This window comes from Gadus chalcogrammus, chromosome 9 (assembly GCF_026213295.1).
Source record: "Gadus chalcogrammus isolate NIFS_2021 chromosome 9, NIFS_Gcha_1.0, whole genome shotgun sequence".
NCBI lineage: Eukaryota > Metazoa > Chordata > Actinopteri > Gadiformes > Gadidae > Gadus > Gadus chalcogrammus.
The window spans coordinates 11,565,151-11,590,696 of NC_079420.1; the positions used below are offsets into that span (position 1 = coordinate 11,565,151).

A 25,546-nucleotide genomic window follows, 5' to 3' on the forward strand; every position below is an offset into this window, starting at 1 on the left:
TTGTGGCCAACAAGATATAGTTACTAAGTTGTTTTAGCTAACAAAGAGCTTGAGTTGTTTGGGTAGTTTTAGCTAACATAATGACCTAGTGGATTGAGGCTAACATTGAGCTAGTTATAGCTAACATGATGACCTGGTTGTGAGGCTAACATTGAGCTTGTTTTAGCTAGCATAATGACTAGTGCTGTGTTTCCGATATCCATACTTCCGGTACTTGCTATACTTAGTTTGAGTACGTAGGGCGTTCCAATAGATCGGGGCGAAAAGAAGTGTACTGAAAGGACCCGTGGTGTACTCAAAACGCTCAGACCGCTGAGTGTGGATTGATGTACAGCTTTTATAGCTTTTATAGCTTTCATATTATTATAGCTGCTAGGCGTAAAGTGTTCACAGTTCAAGCTGGATGTTTGGGTGGGTGACGACGAGCCGCGTCGGCAGTCGCGATCGTAATTTCTGGTTAGTATTCGATTTGGAACACTGACATCATGAGTGCAGATAGTGTTCTACACGTTTAGGTGTACTCATGGAAGTATGGATATCTGAACACAGCACAGGTGGATTGAAGCTAAAATTTAGCAAGTTTTAGCTAACTTGATGGTCTGGTGTTCATGTAGCATTCAGTCACACAGGAGCAGGCGGAGACCGACACAGAACTTGGTACAACATGGACCAGTTTATTATCAACTTTAGTCATAAATTACACTTATTATTATCATATATATATATATATTATTATTTTGTATATATATATATATATAGTTCCATTGTATACAAATGCTATGTTTTACTTTTACATAAAAGGGGTCACTCAGAGGTCATGAACAAGAGAGAGATACAAACCAAAACATCAGAGAAAGAACGACACCTCAGAGGGAGAGAGACAGGGGGAGAGAGACCAGGGGGAGAGGAACCAAGAGAGAGACCAGGGGGGAGACCAAGAGAGAACCAGGAGAGAGACCAGGGGGGAGACCAAGAGAGCGACCAGGAGAGAGACCAGAGGGAGAGAAGAGAGAGAGCAGGGGGGAAAACTAAGAGACAGACCAGCAGAGAGATCAGGGGGAAGACCAAACTGTTGCATAGTTTCAGGTTTCTGAGGACCAAAGTCTGGAGAGATGGCAGAACCGTTGGGTTCTATAAAGCGTAGATTTAGAACCCGGTCGTGGAGGTTCTCCGCCGCACTACAGAGTCTCTGACGGGCCAGTCACAAGCGGTCAGCGCTAGCGTTAGCCTAGCCTGCTACAGGTGTGCTAGGCGCGGTCTCCGTGGAGACGGCCGGGCGAGGCGGGGTCGCTCTTACCGGGGTCGTAGGTCGGCATGGTGACGGTCAGCTGGTCACTCAGCCGTCCCAGGAGGCCTCCCGTGCAGACGGCCACCACCTCCAGGCTGTAGCTGGTGTTAGCCAGGAGGTCCTGCAGGATCGCCCCCTGGTGGTGGGAGGGTAGAGTACACTCAATACCAGTAAGACAGGAAATAATAATCATGAGTTTAAACACTTGGGCAGCTTGGGGACACTGGGAGTGGAGGTGAACTTGAGGGTGTACAGTCTTAGCAGGGGCCCAGTGGGAATGCAACCCCTAACCCTGGCAGTGTTAATGCCTTGCTCCCCCAGTGGGAATGGAACCTCAGGTATGGGTCAGGGGGTCATCTAGCTCTAGGAGGCCTCTAGGTAGAATGAGGACATTGGGGATCAAACCCAGACCCTGTGGCCCTGGGACCCTGGCCCTCACCACGTCCTGGTCCCCGTCCGTGAGGTACTCGATGGTAGGCGTGCGGGGTTGCCGGCGGGCCGGTAGCGGACGGCGTAGCGGTCGATGGCACCGTCGTAGACGGAGCGCGGCCGCTCCCACATCACCAGCAGGCTGCTGCGGTTCTGGGCCACCGCCAGAACCTTCTCTGGCTCCGAGCTGCACTCTGGAGGCACACAGAACCTTTAGAACCTGGAGGACCTCACGGTGCTCATCACGGAACCTCATCAAGAACCTGAAGAACCTGCTCATCACAGAACATTAAGAACCTGAAGAACCTCATCTAGAACCTGAAGATCCTCACCTAGAACCTGAAGAACCTGCTCATCACAGAACCTTTAGAACCTGGAGGACCTCACGGTGCTCATCACAGAACCTCATCTAGAACCTGAAGAACCTGCTCATCACAGAACATTAAGAACCTGAAGAACCTCATCTAGAACCTGAAGATCCTCACCTAGAACCTGAAGAACCTGCTCATCACAGAACTTTTAGATCCCGAAGAACCTCATCTAGAACCTGAAGAACCTGCTCATCACAGAACCTTAAGAACCTAGAGGACCTCACAGTGCTCATCACATAACCTCATCTAGAACCTGAAGAACCACATCTAGAACCTGGAGAACCTCACGCTGTCAGGCTCATCACAGAACCTCGGTGATGAGCGTGATGACGGTCGGACCTCATAACATTACTGTCTCGTAGCTAATTACATCATTCATTAGACTTTGCTGTCAAGTAGTGGTATATAGAAACCTCTCATTCAAACATGCACACACTCACTCACCCCTTCCCCCTCGATCACTCTCTCTCACTCACTCCCCTCCCGTTGACTCTGGTCGGCATCACCAGGCTGAACCTCCATCTCACGGCCACTAGAGGGTAGGATCGCCCCTCGACAGAGTTAAGTAAAGACCTCCGATCTCTCACCACAACTAGAACGACGAGCGCAATAGAAAAACCCTCTCCGTGTAAAATAAGATGAGGTTATCAATAAACTACAATACGTCGGTGTATACCATGGTCAATCAATAGCTGGAATACTACCAATAGTAGTTGCTGATACATATGGGTTAACACACAATAGAACTTCAACAACAAGCATAGAAATGTTTTGGAGACTGCATCATAAACGTCGGATCATTGGTCATGTGCTGGACTATACCACTCTAGGTATTGAGCCGCTCTAGGGATGAAACTGTCGAGTGTTGACTACCAGAGAAACTACCAGCTGCCTGTTAAAACAACATTCTGGATGCATGAATTGATCCTGGCTGGTTTCACATCACAGATCAATCAGAACCGTTCAATACTATTGATCACTAGCTCTGTGCTCTGATTGGTCGGTCGTTGCGGGGATGTAGGACAGCAAAACCCATTCTGAGCACCACCTCCTCCTCCTCCTCTCCTCTATCCTCTCCTCCTCTCCTCTCTCCTCTGTATAGGTGTGTGTAGGTGTGTGTTTATCAGGTGTGTACCACCAGGTGTGTGCCGTACCAGGTGTGTGTATCAGGGGTTTGTCCCAGGTGTGTACCAGGTGTGTGCCGTACCAGGTGTGTGTGTACTAGGTTTGTGTACCAGGTGTGTGCCGTACCAGGTGTGTGTATCAGGGTGTGTCCCAGGTGTGTGTGTACCAGGTGTGGGCCGTACCAGGTGTGCTGAGCTCCTCGCTGCCGGTGTAGGAGGAGTACACCTGTCCGGTGAAGCGGGGGGGCTGCTCCCGGAAGTTGTTCTGCAGGTAGTCCATCAGCATGACGTAGCCCGCCTGCTGCATTGTCATCACCTCACAGAACACCTCCAGCTACAGACAGACAGACAGACAGACAGACAGACAGACAGACAGACAGACGCACACACACACAGACACCCACAGACACACAGACAGACACACATACAGACACACACACAGACATACAATCATCAGTATGTGTGTTGTATTAAGTGAGTGCCGATAGTGACGTAGTCGTCATCAGAGTTATAGCGTGTTTGTTTGGTTTCGCTGCTGGCGCCTGTTGAGCTTCAAATGAGAGGTAAACAAAGCGCTAAAATAGCACCGTGGCGGCGGCGTCAAATCATGCTAGCAGCATGCCAGAGCAGAGCATTGAGCCGCAGGCGCCGGGCGGAGACATCTTTGTTCGGGTCGTGGTTACTCACCGACCGTCACTGACAGGAAGGAGCTCAGAGCTTAATTAAACCATTAGTTTCGACGTTCAGCCACCCTAACCATTATCAGGAGGAATGCGGTCCTGCAACGACGTGTCGCTGCAGGGACCCGCAGCTCAGGACCATAACATCCGATATTTCCCACCACTATCCTCGGGCCGGGTCGGGCCGGGCCTTTGATAGAGCGTTTGTGTTTGTGTTTCTTCTTTATCGTTGCTTTATTAGCCTAATCTGAGGAGAAATCTATGCCATAAACAGAAATATTATAGGCCTATATATATTTAGCAGAGTAGGCATAAGTAACAAATGTGTACAAAGTTACACAAAGTAAAAAATAAAAACGCCATACATGCTGCAGCTCACGTGCGGGAGGGGGGAGGGGGGGGGGGGGGGGCCGGACCCCAACAGCTGGAAGAGGCCAAGTAACGGCAGTTACTTTTTTTAACAGTCTTCGTTGCAGCGATAACGTAGCGAAGAAAACTCATTCACTTTTTTTGATGACGCTTTCACACACACTATTTTGGTCGATCCATTTGCCTGAAGAAGACCCAATAGGGTCGAAACGTGCTGTTAATTTTTTATTATTAAATATGGGAGCTTTAGCAGTGCTGCAGACATTACATTTCTTTCACTTAATATTACTGTATTTTTCCTAAACCGGGCCAGAAGGTGGGACGTGCACACAGCTATTTTTTAGACCAAAACGATGTTTTGGTCGGGATCCATCGAAAATAAAAATCGTGGCCGAAGCGAATATACAAACCCAACCGAAGACCGAATATTTCTTTTGAACAACTTGTTTGGCCGAATTATTCTGCCTTCTTACGATTTCAAAAGTTAAGAGTGCATTATTTATACAATCTGAAGAATATTTACTGCACTTACTCACTAACTCACTCTCTCTCTCTCTCTCTCTCTCTCTCTCTCTCTCTCTCTCTCTCTCTCTCTCTCTCTCACTCCCTCACCTGGGCGTCGGATATGGAAGCGGGCTCCTTCAGGACGATCCACTGGACGGTCTCGGAGCAGGGGGGCGTGGTCAGGGAGCCGTTGTAGATGAAGAACCTCTGGGTGGAGTTGGGGAGCAGAGCCTGTGGGGAGAAGGCCTCCACCTCTCCACTCTTACCTGGAAAAACGCACACAGTTAGTGGTCAGCCTGTCTCATAGGGTTAGGATTAGCCTGTGGGGGTTCACATGGAACCCCACAGCGTGAACTGGACTCTGTCTCTTTGCCGGGTTAGCTTGACGTACCATAGCGGCTGACTGCGTTGACAGCATTAATGATGGCCTCATAGTTTTCGTTGTCCTCCACACTGATCTATGGAAAAACACACGTCAATATTGTGTGTGTGTGTGTGTGTGTGTGTGTGTGTGTGTGTGTGTGTGTGTGTGTGTGTGTGTGTGTGTGTGTGTGTGTGTTGTGTGTGTGTGTGTGTGTGTGTGTGTTTGTGTAAACAGTGGAATATTGAAAGCAGTTGAAAGGGTCTCTCCGTCTGTCTCACTCTAACGTTCTCGCAATTCAAATAATAAGAACTTTATTGGCATGGAAAATAAACATTTACATTGTAGAAGCTATTTCAAATCTCACCCCCCACCTTTTAACCCTCTCACCCCCTTACCCCCCCGCCCCCCATCTAATGCACCCCCCCCCCCCCCCCCAGAGACACAGCCACACATACACACATACCTGGAACAGCACAGCGATGGCGGTGATGCGCCCCCCCTCCTTCAGGGCGTGGTCCAGGGAGTCGAAGAGGTCATCCTCGTAGCAGTAGATCTGCATCTGGGGGTCAGAGGTGAAACCGTGGGGGTCATAGGTCACACAGGGGGCAGTGGACCTCTGTGGTGTGTGTTGGTTCTGTAGTGTGTGTTGGTTCTGTAGTGTGTGTACAGTGTGTTGGTTCTCTAGCGTGTGTTGGCTCTGTGGAGTGTGTTGGATCTGTAGAGTGTGTTGGATCTCTAGTGTGTGTTGGTTCTAGTATAATGAGGTCAGAACGGAGCCGATCTCTATATTCAGGACTCTTTTATTGAGCCTCAGGAGCCGCAGGCAAACAATCTCAAAATGAATTTAGCAATCAAACATGGAACTGACAGACAGATGATTGGATGAGAGACAGGACCCCATGTCCCATCGCCATGAGAGGGAGAAAGTATGCCCTACCTACATGAGATTGAGACGCCCTACCTCCAGAGAGTGAGACGCCCTACCTCCAGAGAGTGAGACGCCTACCTCCAGAGAGTGAGACGCCCTACCACCAGTGAGTGAGACGCCCTACCTCCAGAGAGTGAGACGCCCTACCTCCAGAGAGTGAGACCCCTACCTCCAGAGAGTGAGACCCCTACCTCCAGAGAGTGAGACGCCTACCTCCAGAGAGTGAGACGCCCTACCTCCAGAGAGTGAGACGCCCTACCACCCTACCTCCGGAGAGTGAGACGCCCTACCTCCAGAGAGTGAGACGCTCTACCTCCAGAGAGTGAGACCCCTACCTCCAGAGAGTGAGACGCCCTACCTCCAGAGAGTGAGACCCCTACCTCCAGAGAGTGAGACGCCTACCTCCAGAGAGTGAGACGCCCTACCTCCAGAGAGAGAGACGCCCTACCACCAGAGAGTGAGACGCCCTACCTCCAGAGAGTGAGACCCCTACCTCCAGAGAGTGAGACCCCTACCTCCAGAGAGTGAGACCCCTACCTCCAGAGAGTGAGACGCCCTACCTCCAGAGAGTGAGACGCCCTACCTCCAGAGAGTGAGACCCCTACCTCCAGAGAGTGAGACGCCCTACCTCCAGAGAGTGAGACCCCTACCTCCAGAGAGTGCGACGCCCTACCTCCAGAGAGAGAGACGCCCTACCACCAGAGAGTGAGACGCCCTACCTCCAGAGAGTGAGACCCCTACCTCCAGAGAGTGAGACCCCTACCTCCAGAGAGTGAGACCCCTACCTCCAGAGAGTGAGACGCCTACCTCCAGCGGGGCCTTGACCCCGTCCAGGCTGTGTTCGGAGCCCTCTGACGAGGCGTTGCAGCGCCCCCAGTGGAAGGTGAGGCGGGCCGCCCTGAACCGAGAGCCCAGCCCCCGCCGCTCACGAAGAAGTCCCCCCCAAGGTGACGGCCACTGGAGAGACACACGAGCACCTGGTTAGTCTGGTTAGTCTGGTTAGTGGTTATAGTAGTAGTAGTAATACTGGTACATTTACATTTACTACGTTTAGGGCATATAGCAGGCTCACACACAACGGTTCACACACATTCACACACCGACGGTGGTGTCGACCATGTGGGGTGACAGCCAGCTCGTTGGGAGCAGTCAGGGAGAGTTGGAGAGTTGCCTCGACACCCCGCTAGGAGGAGCCGAGGATCGTACTAGCAACCTTCCGGTTAGCAGTCAACCCACTGTACCTCCAGACCAAAGCAGACCCCACTACTAGTAGCAGGAGTAGTAAGGCAAGGCCGTCTACTCCTACAGCTCCATCAGAGTTATTCACAGAGAGACCGTCCTTTAAGAGAGGATGTAGAGTGTGGTCTTTAGAGCCTGCTGGTGTCTCTGAGGTCTCCCTGGCGCTTCACCCAGACGGCCGTATAGAGACCCAGAAGGGGCTGAGCTCTGTAAGGCTGAGCTGTGGATCACCACAGAGTGAGAGGAGGGCGATCAGTAACGCTGAGCTGTGGTTCACCACAGAGCGAGAGGAGAGTGATCAGTAACGCTGAGCTGTGGTTCACCACAGAGCGAGAGCTTCCTGCTGAATGAGCCGAGTGGAGGAACGGGTTTTAACCGACATTATGCCCCGTCCTGCTCTGAAATGTCAGCCAGCGATCTGAGGCTCTGACACTGACACTATTGTCCCCCTGGAGGAGGGCTGGGAATAAAAGATCTGTTCACTCTCTACGGGGGAACCTGAGTCCTGTCCTAAAGACACCTTATCTACGGCCCGATGTGGGCCAAACTGTCCTGAGAAACACAAACACACACACACACACACACACACACACACACACACACACACACACACACACACACACACACACACACACACACACACACACACACACACCGTTCCTCTTGACATCTGGGACGGGGAGCAGAGGAACAACAAAGAGGAGTGCAGAAGAAAGGAGGAGAAAGGAGGAGACAGGGAGGATAGCTCGGGTTCTTGGAGCCTTTGTCTTCCTGCTGACCAACATAAGAGCAGTCCACCAATGGGGGGTAAGGAGGCCAGCAAACAGGAGGAAAAGAGGAGGAGAGGAAGACGGTCAGCTCACCGGTTTTCCCGTCGTTCTTGGCGGTGGTCCGGTCGGAGGTGGGCGTGGTCCAGCCCTCGAAGCGCAGGTCCTGGTACTCCAGGCGGACCTGGGCCAGGTCCTCCTCCAGGTCCAGGGGGGACTGCCGGGCGCTGCTGCAGGACGGGTACTTCTTCACCCAGTTGTCCTGGTTCAGGGTCCCTGGAGGAGAGAGAACGTCAGGGGACTCATGAAGGGGGGGGGGGGGGGGGGGGGAACTCATCCACCAGTGGAGTGGAGAACACCTGGTGACGCTCATCACACACATTCTCCCAGTGAGAGCTCCCACCAAGCCAGAACTTGGTGTAGTAAATAGCTGAGTGTAGACATATGTTGTTTAGCTCTGAGACAGATGGGCTGAAACAGGTCTCCGCCTGAGGACCTAGAAGGTTCTTAAGGTAGCCGTCCTAACAGGAACAAATATCAACGGCCTAACCGACGCCTAACACGACCAAACACGCAGTGTCTCCGTTTGGGAGCCCGAGCAGAAAGCTAGCTGTAGAGATGCTGGTGTTAAGTATCAATGAATGGTCCTAATGGTTTCTATCTCTGCTGATCCAGAGATAGAAACCAGGACGTGTCTCTGAGCAGACACGTCCTACAGGCTGCCAGGTTGGAGATCAACACCATAAACCATGGTCTGCTGCCGGGGGACGGAGGGCATCCTAAACTTCTAATTCATTCTCCTCTGCTGTGTAGCTCATCTTCCAGGATCTAGCCCTAAGGATGTAGGAACCCAGATGTGGTGGAGATGATCCAGTTTATCTGCTCTTTAGACCCCTCAGACCGGAGCTTCTGGTCTGTTTTCACCGTACAAGGAGGGACACACAGGATGACACATTCTACCACCGGGGGGCAGGTGGGGAGGAGAGAGGGGGAGGAGGGTGAAGAAGAGGAGGTGGGGAGGCAGGAGGGGAGGGGGGAAGAAGAGGAGGTGGGGGAGGACAGGGAGGGGAGGAGGGTGAAGAAGAGGAGGTGGGGGAGGACAGGGAGGGGAGGAGGGTGAAGAAGAGGAGGTGGAGGAGGAGGACAGGGATGAGAGGAGGGTGAAGAGGAGGTGGTGGAGGAGGAGAGGGAGGAGAGGTCAAGGACGGAGATGGGGAGGAGAGAGGGGGAGGAGGGTGAAGAAGAGGAGGAGGACAGGGATGAGTGGAGGGTGAAGAGGAGGTGGTGGAGGAGGAGCAGAGGGAGGAGAGGTCAAGGACGGAGGTGGGGAGGAGAGAGGGGGGAGGGGTGAAGAAGAGGAGGTGGAGGAGGAGAGGGAGGGGAGGTCAAGGATGGAGGTGGTGGAGGAGAGGACGGTGTGTGAATGTTTGGAGGTATTCATTCTCCTGGGAAGAGAATGACCATCAAGGTGAGGGTTGAGAATATACCACACGAACACACACACCACACACACACACAACACACACACACACACACACACACACACACACACACACACACACACACACACACACACACAAGGCTCATATGTTAATTTATTTTAACTGCAGATCTAGCTACCCTAGATCTGCCTTCACTAGATCTACTGTACCTACCATAGATCTACCTACCCTAGATCTGCCTTCACTAGATATACTGTACCTACCATGGATCTACCTACCCTAGATCTGGCTTCACTAGATCTACTGTACCTACCATGGATCTACCTACCCTAGATCTTTTTTGCGGAGGGGGGGGGGGGGGGCTGAAGAGTTGACACAAAGGCTGAGAAAAGCAAACAAAGAGTTGTGTGGTTTGACTTCAAACATCAGGACAGAGAGGCTCATGGGAGATGAGGTTGGACGCGGAGCGCCACACAAAGACTGGGAGATGAAAGGAAACGTAAGCGGCCCCCGCCCAGCAGAGGAATGGACCACCGGCGGTAGGTGAGACAGCACCCGGTCGTTAGGTGAGACAAGCTGACCTGTCGTTATGTGAGACAGCACCAAGCCGTTAGGTGAGACAGCCCGAGGCCGACGTTTCGTATTTAAGGCAGGCCGACCTGTCGATAGGTGAGACAGCACCTAGCTGACGTTATGTGAGACAGGCCGACCTGTCGTTAGGTGAGACAGGCCGCCCTGTCGTTGGGTGAGACGGCACCAAGCTGTCGTTAGGTGAGACAGCACCAGGCTGACCTGTCATTAGGTGAGACAGCACCAGGCTGACCTGTCATTAGGTGAGACAGCACCAGGCTGACCTGTCGTTATGTGAGACAGGCCGACCTGTCGTTATGTGAGACAGGCCGACCTGTCTTTAGGTGAGACCGGCCGACCTGTGTGAGGTGAGACAGGTGACCCTGTCATTAGGTGAGACAGGCCGACCCGTTGTTAGGTGAGACAGGCCGACCTGTGGTTAGGTGAGACAGGCCGACCTGTCTTTAGGTGAGACAGGCCGACCTGTCGTTAGGTGAGACAGGCCGACCCGTCGTTAGGTGAGACAGGCCGACCCGTCGTTAGGTGAGACAGGCCGACCTGTTGTTAGGTGAGACAGGCTGACCCGTTGTTAGGTGAGACAGCTGCAGACCCAGGTCAATGAGTGTGTGTGGGCTCCTCAGAGGAGGTGAACCTCACTGTGTTTACCCTGAGCCCATAAAGAGCAGCGCTGGCGTCTGGTAGACGGGGATCAGACCCCAGCCCGGACATACACACCAGAACCGCGTTCTGCGGTGTAGAACCAGCCGCTGTCAGGACCTCTAAGACCTCACGGAGAGGTACAGGAGCACTTGGAGAACTAGGAACTCATATCCAACCCATCTCACTGGACGCCTGGCATATCGCAGCGACTACGACTGAAGGCCTGGACTCTCCTTATGGTTAACCGGCCAGCACCACATGACCCATTTAAAAGGTTTTGCCTTTACGTGTGTAGGAGGGACCCTCCACTCTGAAGGAGGGATCCCCCAATCTGAAGGAGGGATCCCCCACTCTGAAAGAGGGATCCCCCAGCCCGAAGGAAGGGTCTTCCTCTCTGATGGAGGATCCCCCAATCTGAAGGAGGGGACCCCACTCTGAAGGAGGGATCCCCCAATCTGAAGGAGGGACCCCCACTCTGAAGGAGGGATCCCCCTCTGAAGGAGGGATCCCCCAGCCCGAAGGAAGGGTCTTCCTTTCTGGAAAGGGATCCCCACTCTGCGTTCCTTCGCTAGATTTCTTCCTTACTAACTAAGGGAGTTTGTTCTTGCCCTCTGGGGGGCTACGGTCAGGGGGGGTCATAGACACACGGCCTGTTAAGCCCTTTGAGCCTGGACCGGTGGTTAAGGGCCATATAGATAACATTGAATTGAATTGAATCAACCCTAATTTCTCCACGGTTCCTTCTAATTTTCTCTCTAATCTCTTCATGTTGGGGTCAGCTTGTTGCTGTTGCTGTCTGAACACAGACGGGGTGTAGTGGAGACAGACGGGGGTGTAGCCAGCGGCTCGGCCTGGAGCAGCCAGGAGCCGCCGGAGGAGGAGGTGTAGCGGCGGGCGGGAGCAGCGCGGTGCGGGGCCGCTCCCTGGCCGGGGGCCCGCGGGGACACTGGGTCTCCCAATGGGCCCTCATCGAGGGAGCCGGGAGAATGGGCAGCGCATTCACATGCTAATCCCAACATGAGCCCCGGGCCGGACCCAAACACACTCAGATGAGTCTGGAGAGCAGAGGGCCCTCAGAACCCCCCCACTCAGAGCCTCTCTTCAGGGGCCGTTATTCCCTCTGACGCCCTCCTCAGGTTCTACCGCCGATACCCCCCGCAGGTCGTTACTGACGACCCCTCAGAGGTTGTTACTAACGACCCCGTAGAGGTCGTTACTAAACACCCCGTAGAGCTCGTTACTAACAACCCTGTAGAGGCCATTACTAATGACCGTGTACAGGCCGTTACTAATGACCCTGTACAGGCCGTTACTAACGACCCTGTAGGTCTGTACATACAACCCTGTTGGTCGTTATGATAATCACTTCCTGTGTAAATCTGTCACTTCCTCCTCTTCCTATCGGTCTGTCTGTCTTCTCACTCTCAGGCTGCATCATAGAACCACTTCACACCTCGTTCACCAGGCTGAGCCCCCTCTTTGAAGCAGAGTGCACCCCCCACACACACACTCACACTCACACACTCACACACACACAGACACACAACCACACACACACACACACACACACACACACACACACACACACAAAGACGTGTGGTTGTGAGGACTCTGGAGCATCAAAGTGTTGTCATTGAAGTGACATCTCTCAGACACCTGTGGTGATGGTCCATAGGTCAACACACACACCAGACACAGACAAACACACACTTAATCACAGACAAACACACACATACATACACACACACACACACACACACACATTTACAGACCTATACACACACACACACACACACACACACACACACACACACACACACACCGCACTTCAACACACACACACACACACGCACACACACACGCATACACTACATACAGGACAGGCAGTGAGGAAAGAAGGGGAGGAGAGGAGCTAAAGGGAGAAGGTAAGGAGAGGAGGGGAGGAGAAGGGGAGGAGGGAGGAGAAGGGGGAGGAGAAGGGGAGGACGAGGGGTGGAGGGAGGAGGAGGGGGAGGAGAAGGGGAGGGCGAAGGGAGGACGGAGGAGGATGAGGAGGGCAGGAGGAGAGCAGGAGGCCTACCTGCGTACGACCAGTCGATGTCTTCTGAGAACTTCCTCTGGTTCCTGTAACCATAGGAGCTGGTCTGGTCCACTGAAAACAACAAGTAAACAACGTCAACACACTTGTAAACACATAGCCGCACACTTGTTAACATCAGCAACACACACTTGTTAACATCATAAACACACACTCGTGAACAAACACATGATAATCACCATAAACCACAGCCCTACTCCAACCCTACAGAGTATTTGGTCACTATGGTAACTCCATGATGGAAGACAGAGAAGGAATGGGTCTGTACACACTGGGACAGGTGAGGACAGACAGGTGAGACAGGTGAGGGCAGACAGGTGAGTACAGACAGGTGAGATAAGAAGGGAAGGTCAGACAGGGGAGATGGGCAGTGAGACAGGTGAGACGGTGAGGTGAGGTCATTCACCTCGTTATCCCATCCCATCCAATCAGCTGAGCTGCTGGCTGTGTATAACATCCCCCCCCCCCCCCCCTCACTAACAATCCCCACCACCAGCTCAGCTCCTCGTTGTGTCTGACGTGTCGTACCCCCAGGTGAGCAGGGCGACAGGTGAGGCTCGTGGCTCAGGGCTCAGGGAGGTCGTTGAACAGGATTCAGAGGTGAGAGGAATGTGGCCGTAAAGGTGCCACATTCCTGTAAGCAGCCCTTACTACTTAAACACGCAGTAAGGGCTGCATGTTTAAGGATGTCTACAGAGGGTGGTTAAGGACCGTGTGTTAAAGGATGACTACAGGGAGAGGTTAAGGGACCCATCTTTAAGGATGACTACAGGGAGAGGTTAAGGGCCGCGTGTCTAAGGGTGACTACATGTAGAGGTTAAAGGCTGCGTGTTTAAGGGTGGCTACAGGGAGAGGTTAAGGGACCCATCTTTAAGGGTGGCTACAGGGAGAGGTTAAGGGACCCATCTTTAAGGATTACTACGGCGAGAGTTTGAACCCTGGGGGATCGAACCCAGACCCTTTCAGCTGGGGATGGAACCCACTAAGCAACTACATGCACCCCCACCACAGAATGAGAGATCAAACGTTGGTGGACCTTGATGAACAGCAGAAGGTCCTTGACCCTCGGTGGAATCATCTACCAGAATGAAGCTGATCTCTCCAGTGATGCTCTGATCTCTGGTGTCACTAGGATCCGTCTGTCGGAGAGAGGGCGTCCTGCTGTGAGATGGACTCTCCATGATACCAACCTAATCTGGATTACATGTTTACGGCCTGCTGGTCAGTGGTGGCAGAGATGGGGCTCCCCTGGTCCCCCCCTGGTCTCTCTCCCCCTGGTCTCCCCCCAGTCTCTCTCCCCCTGGTCTCCCCCCAGTCTCTCTCCCCCGGTCTTTCTCCCCTTGGTCTCTCTCCCCCTGGTCTCCCCCTGGACTCCCCCCAGTCTCTCTCCCCCTGGTCTCCCCCCTGGTCTCCCCCTGGTCTCTCTCCCCTTGGTCTTTCTCCCCCCGGTCTCCCCCTGGTCTCCCCCCGGTCTCCCCCCGGTCTCCCCCCGGTCTCCCCCTGGTCTCCCCCCGGTCTCCCCCCCTGGTCTCCCCCCGGTCTCCCCCTGGTCTCCCCCTGGTCTCCCCCCGGTCTCCCCCCGGTCTCCCCCTGGTCTCCCCCTGGTCTCCCCCCGGTCTCCCCCTGGTCTCCCCCGGTCTCCCCCTGGTCTCCCCCCCGGTCTCCCCCCGGTCTCCCACTGGTCTCCCCCCGGTCTCCCCATGGTCTCCCCCTGGTCTCCCCCTGGTCTCCCCCCGGTCTCCCACTGGTCTTCCCTTGGTCTTCCCCCAGTCTCCCACGGTCCCAAACCAGACAGAAGGACCTCCTCTGGTCTGCTCTCAGATAGCGTTCCCTTGATCGATGTCTGATGTTTTGACTGAGTGAACCGCTACACACTCAGTACACACACAGTTCACACACGCTACACACTCAGAACACACTCATCTCCGGTGCACACAGCCTGGTTTAAGTTACGTAACGCTCCCTGACAAAAGACGGAGCAGAAACCGCCGGCTATTGACGAGTGGACAACAAAGACAGCAGCTGCTGCTCAGACGGCACACCCGGCCACGCCCCGCGTTAGCATGCAGGAGCTACAACGGGAATACCAACGCTAGCAGAGATAGCACGCGTAATAGCATCCTTCAGCCAGCCTGGAATAGGTTAGCTAGGAGGTATGGGTGGTGGTGGTGTAGGGAGTAGTAGTGGTGGTGGTGGTGGAGGAGGTAGTGGTGGTGGGGGTGGAGGTAGTGATAGTAGGGGTGGAGGTAGTGGGGTTGGAGTTAGTGATAGTTGGGGTGGAGGTAGTTGGGGTTGAGGTAGTAGTAGAGGTGGAGGTAATGGTGGTGGAGGTGGAGTTAGTGCTGTTGGAGGTAGTGCTGGTGGAGGTAGTTGGGGTGGTGGTGGAGGTCGTGGGGGTGGTGGGAAGGTAGTGGGGGTGGAGGTAGTTAGTATGGGGGTGTGAGTAGTGGTGGCTGGAGGTGAGGGCGTGGTGATAGTGGTCGTGTAGAGTGTAGTGGGGGTTTGAGTAGTGATAGTGGTGGGTGGAGGTGGAGGTGTGGTAGTGGAGGTAGTGATAGTGGGGGTTGAGGTAGTGATAGTGGTGATGGAGGTTGTGGTGGTGGAGGTTGTGGTGGTGGAGGTAGTGATAGGGGCTGGGGTTTGGTTGGTGGAGGTGGTGATGGAGGTAGGGTGGTGGAGGTTGTGGTGGTGGAGTAGTGATGGTGGTGGTTTGATGGAGGTTGTGGTGGGAGGTGGTAGGGTAGGTTGTGGGGGGGAGGTGGTGATGGGAGGTGTTGGGGGGTTGGAGTAGTGATAGTGGGGGTGAGTGGTAGTGATAGGGGGTGGGGGGGAGTGGAGGTAGTGTGGGGTGGAGGTAGTGATAGTGGTGGTGGAGGTGGAGGTAGCGGTGGTGGAGGTAGTGGGGGTGGAGGTGGAGGTAGTGGTGTTGGAGGTAGTGATAGTGGTGGTGGAGGTAGTGGGGGTGGTGGTGGAGGTAGTGGGGGGGGGGGTAGTGATAGTGGTGGTTGAGCCCAGCAGGGAGGAACAGCTCTACACTACTGGGCGTTCCTCCTAAGTGGAGCACGGCCAGCATTGGCTGGCCGGGGAGGGTGTGGCTCTGGGGGGGAGGGTGTGGGTGTAGAGGGTGGGGTTGGTGGGAGGAGGGGGAGGGAGAGAGAGGGTTTGCAGGCGTAGCAGTGGTCCACTGAATAAGAGGATTAGCAGACAGCACCGCTAGCTTGACTAGCCAAGCAGCTCCAGGCTGAGAACACGGCCTTGCCAGGATGTGTAAGACGGGGGTTGGCTCTGGGTTGTAAGACCACCACCGGTCCTTCAATGCCAGTCCTGGACCCCGTCCATGACTGGAGGCTGAGGACACGAACAGAACTCCACTGTCCTGACGGACACTGCTGTCACTTTATACTTAATATTTAACACTTTATACTTAATACTACTTTACACTGCAGCCCTTACACTTTATACTTAATACTACTTTACACTGCTGTCCTTACACTTTATGCTTAATACAGTATTTACTGTCCTTAAGCTATATACTTAATGCTAATAACACTGCTGTCCTTACACTTTATACTTAATACTTCTTTACACTGCTGTCCTTACACTTTATACATTCTTACCAACAGTCTTTACACTTTATAGTACCTTACACTGCTGTCTTTACAGACACTTTATTCTGCCAAATTAAAAGAACAATGGCAGCTCCCAAGGAAAGTGTCGCAACATGCGGAGCAATTAAAGATCTTTTAGAAGAAAGCCAGAGCAACACCTAGTTATTTAATCTGATTGGCTGGAGGTATGTGAACAACTGAAGGCTGCAACCATATTTGGAAATGAATGGCTGCCAAACCATGGCCTGAATGAAACACAAACTTGAATATCTGGATTGTTTGACAAGACTATGGCTACTTTACAGTACTTTACAATAATGCCATAATGGTACTTTACACTTCTTTACAGTACAGCCTTAAAAGTACTTCACAGTAAAGCCCTTACAGTACTTTACACAACTTCCCTAACAGTACTTTACACAACTTCCCTAACAGTGCATTACCACAGTCACCTTGGGGCACCGAGATCCAACCAGGGGATGAACTATAAAGTATTCTAAGGTACTGTTAGGGAAGATGTGTAAAGTACTGTCAAGTAATTTAAAGTACTGTTAGAGAAGTTGTGTAAGGTACTGTAAAGTACTGTTCGGGAAGTTGTGTAAAGTACTGCAAGTATTGTAAAGTAATTTAAAGTACTGTTAGTAAAGTACAGTACTTTACAGTACTATAGAGTACTTGCCTAACAGTATTTTAGACCTCTTGCCAAACACTACTTTACACTTCTTTACACTACTTTACAGTACATGCCAGTAATCAGTGCTTACAGTATCACTAGTAGTAATTAGAGCTACACAACTAGATCTACACACCATGACTTACACAGCTAGAGCTACATACCAGGAGCTACACAACTAGAACTACACACCATGGGCAACACAACTAGAGCTACACACCGGGAGCTACACAACTAGAGCTACACACCGGGGGCTCCACACCAGGCAGTGATTGATTGGGCCGTCGTGAGCCAATCAGCATTCAGTAAACGTGGAACTAGGGTCAGCTCCCCCACCAGTGGCTTGTGCCTGTTTAACATCCGTCTCCTTGGTTACACAGGCCGTTAGCCCGTTAGCACATTAGCAGGGCTGTAAACAACACTGCTACTTCCGGTAGCCACCAGTGCTACTGGCTGTGTGCTGGACTTCCAAACTTAAATTAATAATGCATCTTTGGTTACGCTGGGAGGTGCCCAGTACAACGACAGTCTGCTACTGGTTCTGCTGGGTGCTACCCAGTATACCCACCGTTTTTCTACTGGTTCTGCTGGGAGCTGCCCAGTAAAACCACAGTTTTCTACTGGTTCTGCTGGGAGCTGCCCAATACAACCACACTCTGCTACTGGTTCTGCTGGGAGCTACCCTGTAGAACCACAGTCTGCTACTGGTTCTGCTTGGAGCTGCCCAGTAGAACCACGGTCTGCTACTGGTTCTGCTTTGAGGTGCCCAGTAGAACCACGGTCTGCTACTGGTTCTGCTGGGAGCTGCCCAGTAGCACCAGTCTTCCTCAGACAGTGAGGGGTCTCCAGGAGGTTCAGGCTACAGTGAGACAGGAGGTCTGGAGGTCTGATTGTGCCGCAGCTCAGCCTCCCACTGGGAGGAATAAGTGGCCTCTCTCTCTTTCCGTCTCCCAGTGCTTTGCTTCCCAGTCCCTCTAAACATTTCCCGGGCGATGCTGGAAGACGTCCACTCAGAGAAGGTCTGTTTACAGGAAGAGACGACTGAAAGGCTGAGAGGACCTGAGAGAGGACTGCTGAGCGGGACGATAGACCCTAACTCTGATTCATGAGCCATCCAAGAGAGACGGTCCCCTCTCCCGGGGTGTGTGTGTGTGTGTGTGTGTGTGTGTGTGTGGGCGGTTGTCTATTAGATAAGTGTGTGATTAAAGAGAGTGTGTGTGTTGTATATGTGTGTGTGTGTGTGTGTGTAAATCAAAACGTGTGTTTGTGGGTGTATATACATATATATATATACACATAAAGTGTGTGTGTATATAAATAGTGTGTGTCCATACATAAGTATGTCTGTGTGTGTTTGCATGTGTTTGTGTGTGTGATTGTCTTGGTGTGTGTGTGTGTACATAAGTGGGTGTGTTCATATATAAGTGTGTGTGTGTGTTGTGTGTGTGTGAGTAAGTGTGTGTGGAGCAGGGCTTGGCTGAGCAGATCCTCGGCTAATTGATCTCACGGGCCCCTGAGAGAGAGAGGGGCCCGACACACACAACTCAATCCCACCACTGAGAGGGAGAGAGGGGGGGGGGAAACACGAGCGGTGGGGGGGGGGGGGGAGAGACAGTGGGGGGGGGGGGGGGGGCTGGAGAGAAGCTACATAGAGGAGAGGCGGGGGGAAGGGGGGAGAGAGAGAAAGAGAGACAGAGGGGGGAGGGAGGGGGAGAATGAGAAAGACAGAGACAGAAAAAGTGGGGGGAGAGGGGAGAGGGGGGAGGGAGAGAGAGAGAGAGAGGAAAAAAAAGAGATGGTGGGGGGGAGCGAGAGAGAGAGGGAGGGGGAACGGGAAGAGAGAGACAGAGGGGGCGAGGGGTAGAGAGAGGGAGAGGGAAACTGTTGGAATAGAAATTTCCAGGATCTGTCTTATGATGGCGGGACAGCCGGCAGCTAGGCTAACCCTAGCCCAGTGCCATCCCTAGCCTGGTGCTGCTAGGCTAACCCTAGCCCAGTGCCATCCCTAGCCTGGTGCTGCTAGGCTAACCCTAGCCCAGTGCCATCCCTAGCCTGGTGCTGCTAGGCTAACCCTAGCCCAGTGCCATCCCTAGCCTGGTGCTGCTAGGCTAACCCTAGCCCAGTGCCATCCCTGGCCTGGTGCTGCTAGGCCAACCCTAGCCCAGTGCCATCCCTAGCCTGGTGCTGCTAGGCTAACCCTAGCCCAGTGCCATCCCTGGCCTGGTGCAGCTAGCTGAGACGCTAGCTCAATGCTAGCGGTCTTGTTTCCAGGACTCAAACCTTTGTGACATTTCAGCTGTCCTTCTGTCTGTCTGTCTGTCTGTCTGTCTGTCTGTCTGTCTGTCTGTCTGTCTGTCTGTCTGTCTGTCTGACTTCTGTCTGTCTGTCTGTCTGTCTGTCTGTCTGTCTGTCCTGCCTGCCTGCCCTGCCTGCCTGCCCGTCCGTCCGTCCGTCCGTCCGTCTGTCTGTCTGTCTGTCTGTCTGTCTGTCTGTCTGTCTGTCTGTCTCTCTGTCTGTTTGTCTGTCTCTCTGTTTGTTTGTCTGTCTTCCCAGTGAGAGTAGAACCTGGTGGTCTGGGACCAGCAACATGGTGGAGCAGCTGCCAGGTGGACCAGCGGCGGGGTGGACCAGCGGCCTGCCCCCCCACCCCCCCCCCCCCACCCCCCCCCCCCACCCCCCCCCCCCCCCCCCCCCCCCCCCCCACCCCACCCCAGAATGGTCCTCCCAGGATCCAGAGCACATCCCCCCACCCCCCCGCCCCCTGAGCTATTAACCGGCCCCATCACCTCATTAACCAGCGCCCAGGGACCTCTATTTAAAGAGATGACCTAATTGGAAACTGTCCGGGGGGGGGGGTGTTCGGGGGGGGGCTATCATTGCCTAACCTTGACACACTTTTCATCATCAGCAGCTAATCGTTATCCATCCTTTTGTCTACCCACCACACAGCCTGTTGTAGCACTGGTCCTACTGGTATTCTACTGGTATCTATCGGTCCATCCATCATCGATTCATGGGTATGGTACCAGGGTAGTATAGTCGTCCCAGGGTACTATAGGGACCCAGGGTACTATAGGTGGTACTATAGGTGGTTACCAGATACTTTAAGTGGTACCAGAGTACTATAGTAGTACCAGGGTACTATAGTGGTAACAGGGTACAATAGGTCGTACCAGGGTACTATAGTGGTACTATAGGTGGTACCAGGGAACTATAGCTGGCACCATGGTACTATAGGTGGTACCACAGTACTATAGAGGTACCAGGGTACTATAGTTTGGTAGCAGGGTACTATAGTAGTACCAGGGTACTGTAGGTGGTACCAGGGTACTCCGGCCCAGTTCTGGGTACTACTGGCTCCCAGGGTAGTATAACACCCATACAAGTCAACAAACAATGCATTTCACACACACACACACACACACACACACACACACACACACACACACACACACACAAACACCACCACACACACACACACACACACACACACACCACACACACACACACACACACACACACACACACACCACACACACACACACACACAGCCCCCCCCACACACACACACCACACACACACACACACACACACACACACACACACACACACACACACACACACACACACACACAATACCCACCCAGCGCGGGGAGATATATAATGAGGGGGATTAAAATGCTGTGGGGGGGGGAGAGTGTGTGTGTCTGTATATGTGTGTGTGTGTGGGTGTGTGTGTGTGTGTGTGTGGTGTGTGTGTGTGTGTGTGTGTGTGTGTGTGTGTGTGGTGTGTGTGTGTGTGTGTGTGTGTGTGTGTGTGTGTGTGAGCCACCACCAGCCCTGTAACTAATCTCAGTGCCATCGTGCGTCACGCTTAAATGCTTCCCCCTCACCCCTCTCCTTCTGCTGCCCTCCTCCTCCTCCTGCTCCTCATCTCCTCCTCCTCCTCACTTTTCCTCCTCATCTCTTCCTCCTCACTCTTTCTGCTCCTCCTTATCTCCTCTTCCCTCTCCACTCCTCCTCCTCCTCCTACCCCTAGCATCTTCCCTCTCCCAGGTCCCTCGTCTGTTTGATGCCCCACCCAGAGCAGGGCAAGCTAGGGTGGGCAGTCAGGCCAGACTGGGGCTCGGCAGCGGCCTGGCTGCATGTTGCGGGACTAATACCCACTAATCTGGTCATCAAACATCCAGGCTGCCCTGACCTGCAACCCGCGGAACCCCCCACCACCGGCCGAGAGAGTGAGAGAGTGAGAGAGCGAGAGCGAGAGAGAGAGAGAGAGAGAGAGAGAGAGAGAGAGAGAGAGAGAGAGAGAGAGAGAGAGAGAGAGAGAGAGAGAGAGAGAGAGAGACCAAAAGAGGACAGGAAGAGGGCGACCGATTCTTCCTCGGATCACAGAGGCATGACTGAGGAAGAAGGACGACAAGGAAGAGGGGAGAGGTGGTGTTGTGGTGGTGATGGTGTACTGATGGTGTTGTGGTGGTGATGGGGGCATCGTTGGTGTTGTGGTGGTGTAGTGGTGGAGGTGGTGTCTTGGTCATGGTGTTGGTGGTGTGGTGTGGTGTGGTGGTGATGGGGGTATCGGTGGTGTTGTGGTGCTGTAGTGGTGGAGGTGGTGTCTTGGTCATGGTGTTGGTGGTGTGGTGTGGTGGTGATGGGGGTATCGGTGGTGTTGATGGTGCAGAGGGACTATAATCCTGGGGTGCAGATTAACTCGACCCATATCTTCAGGCTGGCCTAGTGATTATGCAAATGAACCTCGAGGCATTAAGGATCATCATCACTCTGCCCTCATAAAGAGGGCGGGACCACAAATGACCTCTGAACAGGTGGGGTCACCTGGGGAGAGAGAGAGAGAGAGAGAGAGAGAGAGAGAGAGAGAGAGAGGAGAGAGAGAGAGAGAGAGAGCTGAGAGGAGAAGAGAGAGAGCAGATGATGAGAGAGAGAGAGAGAGAGAGAGGAGAGAGAGAGAGACAGAGAGAGAGAGAGAGAGAGAGAGAGAGTGTGTGTGTGTGCAGGGGTGTCTTCTGTGTCTGTTTTGTTAGGGTTATGGTTAGCAGCCGCCCAGCTAACCTGAGGGTTCTGTAGGCTAACAACTATCCTGGGCTGAGGGTTGGTGAGGTGGAGGAGGTGGTGGTGAAGTGGAGGTTGGGGTGAGTAGGAGGAGGTGGTGAGGTGGAGGAGGGGGTGAGGTGGAGGCGGTGGTGAGGTGGAGGAGGAGGTGAGGGGGAGGAGGAGGAGGTGAGGTGGAGGAGGGGGTGAGGTGGAGGAGGGGGTGAGGTGGAGGAGGTGGTGAGGTGGAGGAGGTGGTGAGGGGGAGGAGGTGAGGTTTGGGGAGGAGGAGGAGGAGGTGAGGTGGAGGAGGAGGTGTTTTGGGAGGAGGGGAGGAGGTGGTGAGGTGGAGGAGGAGGTTAGGAGGAGGTGGTGAGGGGGAGGAGGTGAGGGGGAGGAGGAGGTTAGGAGGAGGTGGTGAGGGGGAGGAGGAGGTGAGGGGGTGGAGGTGGTGAGGTGGAGGAGCTGGTGTTTGGGGAGGTTTCTGGGGAGGGGACGGGACCAAAACATGGGAGCACACGTCCAAGTTCACAGGAAGCTCCACAAAGGCGCCCAGCGGCCGCCAGATTACAGCAAAAGGTGAAGTGAAGCGTAACCCCCCCAACCGGAGCTCACACCAGCCGCTGAACCACCCCAGCGACCCTCAGACCAGCCCTGAACCCACGGCGCGCTGGGCGGCCGCGACACAGAACCTTTGTTCAGGACTCAGGATGCGGACTGATCTCTGCCAGCCCACAATAGGATGGTAGCGCAGCTCTAGCACATCTACTGCCGGGGTGGAGCTCTAGGACTCAATGAAGAAACCTTCAGTTCAGATTAGAACCGCCTTGACTCCAACATTCAACCCTCCATTCCACACTGTTTACTTCCATCTCAATTATTTCAGTGTTATGTGTTTTCTGTCTCCTCTGGTCTCCTAGTCTCCTACCCCTGGTGTCCTAACCCTGGTCTCTTACCCCTTGTCTCCTATCCCTAGTCCCCTGGTCTCCTACCCCTGCCCCCCTTGTCTCCTACCCCTGGTCTCCTACCCCTGGTGTCCAACCCCTAGTCTCATGGTCTCCAACCCCTGGTGTCTTACCCCTGGTCCCCTGATCTCCTACTCCTGGTATCCTACCCATCTGATCAGATAGCCTACTTTATTACAATGCTGTGTAGCTGAAGATAATCCAACAGAACCAGAGAGTGGAGTCCCGGTTCCCACGGAGCCCTCCTCCCAGTCCCCCCGCACCTCGCTCCTCGTTCCGGAGCGCATGACTTTCTTCATAACAGCGGGAGACGAGCGTGTCCAAACTATTCTATTCATGATGACAGCTTTGTGCCGAGACGCGCGGCCGTGTGAACGTTTCACGTCGAGACCAACTGCGCACTTAAAGTACTGCTGATTAAAGAACTACAAGTACAAGTAAGTACAAGTACACACAAAGAAAGCCGCTGTAAAGAAAAGCACGGTTAGGAAGATTCGCACATTCTAGAAGAAGATCCACTTTTGAAATTACGCACGTGGATAAACCCACAACTAGGACACGGATCAGTCCCGGAACGGGACGTGGAGAGGAACTCGGCGGTCCCGACCGAAGCCCCGGATCGGTCCAACCGGAGCCCCAGTTCGGTCCGACCGAAGCCCTGGGTCGGTTCGGCCGGAGCGTCGCTTCTATTCTCTACTTGGTGCGCACTTTAGTTTCCTCCGCAAAAGTCCGGAAACCAAAAACTACTTCGTATAAAAAAAAAACGCAGAACTACGATTAAATGGCGTTCTTAATAAATCTGATATGGAAACCAGATCCTAAAAAGAAATAAAACCAGATCTCTTACTTGAGTGACAGATGAGGATGAGCGCTAGGGCCAGCCGCGCTCCTCTCCGCGGCTCCATGCTGTTGAACTGATGAACGGATGAACGTTAAAGCCGAACTCAGGTCCAAGTGACGGTGTGCGGGCTCATTCCGTGCCGGTGGTTCGTACCGGACCCGGTCTTCAGCTCGTGCTGCGGTGCGACCGTCCTGTTCCTCTCGAGACCGCTGAGGAGGCGGAGGAGGACCGGTGCACGAGCGCCCCCCCCAGCCCGCCTCAGCCCAGAGGCTTATTAGAATGAGATAATACACATATCTCTATTCATTTTCTCTCTCTATAGATATATATGTAATACTTTTGAATAGAATTTGAAATATTATTGTCCTCTCTTTATTTTATACATAATCATAATATGACTTTCTTTATGAATAGTAGAATAATAAGAATAATAACTAGTAATAACATTAATAATATCTTACCTTATGTTAAGTGTAGGTGAATATAACCTTTAGTAACAGCATAATAGAGCTACAGAGAATCTATGAGTATCAACACTCTGTCTCTGCCCCTAACCCTGACCCCAACTCTGAACTCTGACCTTGACCCCAACTCTGAACTCTGACCCTGACCTCGACTCTGAAGTCCACTGAAACTTAGTAACCCTCCTCAATATGGAGGGGGGAGGGGGGGAGAGAGAGGGAGACAGAAAGAGAGAGAGGGTGGGAGACAGAGAGAGAGGAGGGGGAGAGAGATAGAGAGGGAGAGAGAGAGAGAGAGAGAGATGGGGGGGAGACAGAGAGAGAGGGAGACTTGGAGACACAGAGAGACAAATAAGTTGTGTTTTAGTTGAAAACCCTGCATAGTAATCTGGAAACTCCATTTGGTTGTTGTCATGGTGACTCTCTAACCCTAGTTGTTGTTGTCATGGTAACACTCTTCCCCAGTGGGTGGTTTTCATGGTAACTCTCTATCCCCAATTGGTTGTTGTCATGCCATCTCTCTATCCCAAGTTGGTTGTCATTGTCATGGTAACTCTATCCCCATTTGGTTGTCATTGTCATTGTAGCTCTCTATCCCTAGTTGGTTGTAGTTGTCATGGTAACTCGCTATCCCAAGTTGGTTATGGTTGCGCTAACTCTCTATCCCCAGTGGGTTGTTTTCATGGTAACTCTCTATCCCAAGTTGGTTGTTGTCTTGCTAACTCTTTATCCCAAGTGGGTTGTTGTCATGGTATCTCTATCCCCAGTTGGTTGTCGTTGTCATGGTAACTCTCTATCCCCAGTTGGTTGTTGTCTTGCTAACTCTTTATCCCAAGTGGGTTGTTGTCATGGTATCTCTATCCCCAGTTGGTTGTCGTTGTCATGGTAACTCTCTATCCCCAGTTGGTTGTTGTCGGGCTAACTCTCTATCCCCAGTTGTTGTTGTCATGGTAACTCTCTATCCCCAGTTGTCGTTGTTGTGGTAACTTGCTGTAGTAGAACCAGTTGAATGACATTCCGGCCGCTCTGAAACTGTTCTCCAGATTAACTGTTATTACCTTGCTTTGTTTACACCGCACGCACAAAGACACCAACACACACGCATGGACCTGTACA

The 25,546-nt window shown here is 53.0% G+C and overlaps 1 pseudogene; it reads right to left on the bottom strand.

Annotated features, from left to right (window-relative positions):
* Window positions 1-1,247: 1,247 nt before the first annotated feature.
* On the bottom strand, window positions 1,248-24,157 carry LOC130389123 (receptor-type tyrosine-protein phosphatase zeta-like; annotated as a pseudogene).
* Window positions 24,158-25,546: the final 1,389 nt, after the last annotated feature.